Source organism: Pezoporus occidentalis, unplaced genomic scaffold (genome assembly GCF_034315485.1).
Source record: "Pezoporus occidentalis ecotype Australia unplaced genomic scaffold, CSIRO_AGI_Poc_V1 ctg114, whole genome shotgun sequence".
In the NCBI taxonomy this organism is placed as follows: Eukaryota; Metazoa; Chordata; class Aves; order Psittaciformes; family Psittacidae; genus Pezoporus; species Pezoporus occidentalis.
In genome coordinates, this window is record NW_026912929.1 from 2,174,589 (window position 1) to 2,179,567 (window position 4,979).

At 45.6% G+C, this 4,979-nt stretch overlaps 1 long non-coding RNA gene across 1 annotated transcript; it reads right to left on the bottom strand.

Moving 5' to 3' along the window:
* Positions 1 to 719: 719 nt before the first annotated feature.
* On the bottom strand, positions 720 to 3,016 carry LOC134172603 (uncharacterized). The gene is made up of 2 exons (XR_009967967.1): positions 2,312 to 3,016; positions 720 to 889 (listed from the first exon to the last, which is right to left on the bottom strand). It is a non-coding gene; the product is annotated as an uncharacterized LOC134172603 (long non-coding RNA).
* Positions 3,017 to 4,979: the final 1,963 nt, after the last annotated feature.

Here is a 4,979-nt window from a genome sequence, read left to right on the forward strand (position 1 = left end):
CATGGGCTGCTCCTGCCCTTGCCAGCCATCAGTGCTTTGGTGGGGAGGTAGGTTAGCCCTGACTCTGCAGGAACTCAAGAAGTCAATGGTGTTGAATGGTTATTTTCATAACCCTAGACCTCCTCACTGCCTGACACTGCTTTGTGCAGAGCACAGTCTACATTTGACTTGTGGAGTTTAAATGATTCTCTTTTCAGAACTAAAATATCATTCTGTGACCATTCATTAAAGGAGAAGAGAAACAAAGCTGAACTCGGAACAATGCCTTGGGTACCCCTTAACAAGAAGAGCATCCCAAGACATTTCTGCGCCCAAAATGGGCAATGTGGGGAGGTATAATACAGAGGTACTCACACTGGGTAGCCACAAACCATCTGCAGTAGCCTAACACAGACCTGGTATTGTACCCACTGAAAAAAGCAAACCCAGTGTCAGGGATTAGTACCTTGGTCTCAACACCACCACGTGCTGCAGATTCAGCTCTCGCTGGTGTAAATGCTTTTTGCCATAGTCTATGTCTAGAGTGTCATCAGAACTTCTTGGTTCACTGGAATCCAGACATGGTACATCTGGCTTAGAATTTAAACACAGACCTTGTGTATGCCTGTATACAAAACTCCAGGCAACAGGAAGTCTGGCACATACCACGTGGGGTTTTGGGGAATCTGGAAGTAATAGAATATGTGCAGATTACATCAAAGAGCTGACACCAAAGCAGCCAGAGCGAACCCACTGAGCTTTAAACTAGGAAGGCTTTGGGGAAAATGCAAGGAGAAGAAAATCGTCCATATTCTCAGTGAGAAGCTGGGAATAAAGCTCAGCTTCATCAGTCCAGACATGAATATCCTCAGGGCTGAATACTCTGGGAGTGGCCATCACAGAGGCAGATCTAGGAAACAGAACAAACACGAGTGAAGTTCAAAACAACAGCACATGATAACTCTGTGCAAAACAGGAGTCATAAAAAGTCAAAGGAACTATTAACACTTCCCCCTTCTGTTGCACCTCCCTTTGGAGGACTTCAATGCGCTTCACCAAAGACACGTGTCAGATTGTGATGCCTTTACTCATGCCCCTTGCTACATACGTGACCTCATTTGATTTTTATGGTTCAAAGCAGTATCTTAAGTACAGAGGGATCAGACTCTTGACCCAGCTGGTGCAGTGTCAGTCATTTTAGAATTGTTTTTTATTGATTAAAATGCTGGGTCAGAAATGACTGTACTTTCTCTTGGCATTAGTCTTTCTATTCAGAGTCCAATGTCACATCAGTTACAAATACAGGAGTCTGATGATCAAGATACTAGTCAAGGCAAAATGGAAAACTGAGGTGTTAAGCTCTGCTCTCAGTAGCTGTTATACTGCACATGCAACACTATTTACTGCATCTAAAGGTATGAAGGGCTTTGTCCTTGTCCTTTCAGATTCAGATGGGGCATCATCTTAGTTCCTCCTTGCATTCATATGAAAGATCACTGAAGACAGGCCCACTGAGGCACAGGTAAGCTAACTCAAGAGCCTGTTCTGTGCTACACTTTGCCCTCACTGAAAGAAAGGTCACCCGCAATAGCAATTCTGCAGTGGATGAGGTTTAATGATCCTCATAGCATGGGATATTCCTATTGTTGTTACACTGATCCTAGTAAAAATATTCACAAGGCTTCTCCTGGTTGGAGCTGTCATTAACAAGGATTTCCTCTTGCAACATACTGTGGTTCAGTTAAATGGTAATTCCACTAAGGAACAGTGTCCCTATAGGGGACAGCATGCATGACCTGATACTGCAACATCTAAAAGAAGTAAAAAATGTCTTAGTTGTTTTATGGCCATTTCACAGTAAAAAAGTGAAATTAGATTGGATTAGATTATTTTTGTTCTGGTCTGTATTCGTGGGGCATTTCTGGAGGCTTGAAATCTCATTGCAAATCCATTCTTCGAAGTGCAGAGAGCTGGAGCAGAATTCCCTAGACCTATGCTGATTCCCTTAACTCCAAGGTGCAAATTGTGTGGATTCTCCCCCTTTTTCCCCTTCCTCTGAATTTACTTAAGGGATTGTCCTGGGAAAGTCCTGCTGAGCTCTGGCCAGGCTGACTGAAGTAGGAACTGCCTGCCTATACATCACCTTCACAGCCCAAGACTTGAGCTTCGCTGCTCTGCCATAATCCAGCCACCATCCCTGAATACTCACTAGGCTCTGACTTGGGTATCGGTGGGCAGTTTAACACCTGAACATGATACAGGGATACTTCAGTAGGTTGCTGTGGGAATCAGATCAAATTAAACACAGGATCTTCATGTTTCAGGCACTAACCTACACTTTGAGCCAAAGCAGGCTGCTGAAATGCTCAGCAAGGGGAATAGGGTCATCTGCATCCTCTCATTTATCTATGGCACAGAACAGCCAAAACCATCGCTGCCCAAGCAGATGAGGAAGAATGCTTTGAAGCACCAGTGCGGCCCCTGGAGCTGTTTCACAGCAAATATCTTCATTAAAGCATTGCTCATTAATCAAGTACTTCCAATCCTGGTGATTCTCACTGCTTGGTTTTTAGCTTACAGATGTTCTTCCATTCCCCTGTCCCACTGCTCAACGCAGTCACAATCCTGAGACAAACGGTATTAGCTGAAGGCAGAACTTGGGCTGCCATGGCAGAATCCTGCATTCACAACTTTCCTGCAAGCACATTTCTTTGGTTTAACCCTCAGGTCAGACACATCAGGCTGAATATAGAGAAAATACTTCCCATGAACCCAACTAAAACAAACCCGAGCATCCAGTGAAAGAAGTATTGTTTGCAACTGATTGCACTCACAATTGCAACACAGGGAGAATGGGGTTTTTTTGCTCTTTTTTTGCCTTCCCCCCCCCCCTTGTCGCCGTTGGAAGTTTCACAACCATCAGTTAGCCAGGCCCAGTCTGAGCTGAGGATCTTGCAACACTGGTTTATCAATGCCACTGGAAAACAAGTCTGTAGAGCGTCAGGGCTTTCATTGATCCACCAGGCTGGATCCAAGCTGATAGCAGCTCAGGTGAGATCGCAGGAAAGTAAAAGTCAGCCTTGTTGATTCAAACTGACACGGCATTGCAGCCTGGCAGCACGTAAGCCTTCTGGTTATTAGCAAATAGACTGCATGGTCCAAGACTTCCCTCAGTACAAACTCCAACACAATAGGGTAAGGCAGGCACCTTCTGGGGTAGGGCTTTTCTGGTCCAGGGCTTTCTCTTCGAAGTCACTCCTCTACACAGAGTCCAGTGGCCAGATGACTGCACGTTGACAGGAACCAGAGTGTGCCTCTGCACTGCCTGACTGATACAAGGGACTTGAACCTGGGGAACAACTGCCTGATGTTGTCACTTAAGCAAGGGAGAACATGCAGAAGTGCTAAATGCTTCATTATACTAGTACATAGCTTTCAAACAAGCACACAGTATATCTCACACTGAGCCTCATGGACCCATGAGTCTGGTTGCTGCAGGATGTTATGAGTCCAAAGGCATAACTGCTCAAAACAAGGATCAGCCCATGGCTGATCTCTGGTGGTAACCTTTAAGACCCCTCTTTCCTTCTCCAAATTCTGTATTTGCTCCATAAGCCAACATTGATTTGCATTGGAGTAGTCAATGGAGTCTAAAGTAGCTCTCACATGGCAATAGAGCTGCAGTGTGTTTACTGCTTTTTTGTTGATAGTTAAACCCCTGCAACTTCACCCTTGACTCTTGCGATGCTGATACAGCACAACAGGACTTTGTGTGGGTGACCTGTTTGGACGTCTGAGTAGGTTCCTCATTGGAGGATGCCTGAGGAAAGCTCTAAACGCAGATTTTCCAGCAGATTGGTGCAGAAATAGAGAATCATCATAGGCTTGGTCCTGCCTGGGGCTGAGAGTTTGAGCCTGGATCTAAGGAAGGGCTTAAGCACGTGAGTATTTTGCAGGATTCTTGCTAACACTTCAGCATGTTTTCACATGCTCTTGTTGGAGCTAGAGCAGGAAACCCAGCACCTCAAAGCACAAAGACACAGCGCTGCAGGGCAACAATTCAGACAATGGGGTTTTCTGCTGTTGACCATGATGTTATCAGAACAAGATTCAAGATCTATCATCACCTAAGGGCTCTCCTGCTGCCGCCAGCAAGGTGAGAAGGATGGAAGCAGTAGCTGCAGCCTTCAGGAGAGATTCAGCAGCAGGTCTCCATGAATTCCCAGTGTCCCTCACACCATGTCCCTCCCTCATAGCAGCAATAGGCCTTGCAGGACAGGGCAGCCATCAGACATCTACCATGCTCTTAACAAGACAACCCTATGAGCTTCTCCCAGTCTTCCATTGGATAGGTAGCTAGGGATTTCCATCACATTGTCTAGCACTTCATTCCATCACACCCATCATCTTCCATCCATTGCTAAACAAAGCTTGTCAGCAGCAGGCTTCAGCCTTGCTCATCCTTCAGACTCCATCTCATCCAGGACCAGGAATACCTTGAGAGTGGCAGGAACCATGAACGCAGCATCTAAGAAGGCTGACATACCAGGAGGCAGGAATCCTGCTACTGTGTGAAACGTTGTGTGTCAATAACCCACTAAAGAGGGAATAAAACATGAGGAACTCTGCATCAAGCATCGGATTTTCCTTTAGATCTCATCCCAGGCACAAGAGAGACAAATGATCAGAGATTTCACATTGGCTCCATCTCTTTCACTCGGTATTCCTGACGGGAGCAAGTGAGAACTGACCTTTCCTAGAACCTCTTCCGCTTTTCCTGGAAATAAGTCTTCAGTCACATGATAGTGTTTTGCTGCTCTTTAGGAATTCCAGATCCTGAATGAGGCAGACTGTAAACAAGGAAACCCGATACCTCAAGGACAGAAGGAGAACAAGATGTCCATAGACACATTGGAGTGTGTTCAAGCATTGCAATGTGTTCTGTGGTTTGTTTCTGAATGTGCCTGTCTCTGGGTGTACACACACACAGACACATACAC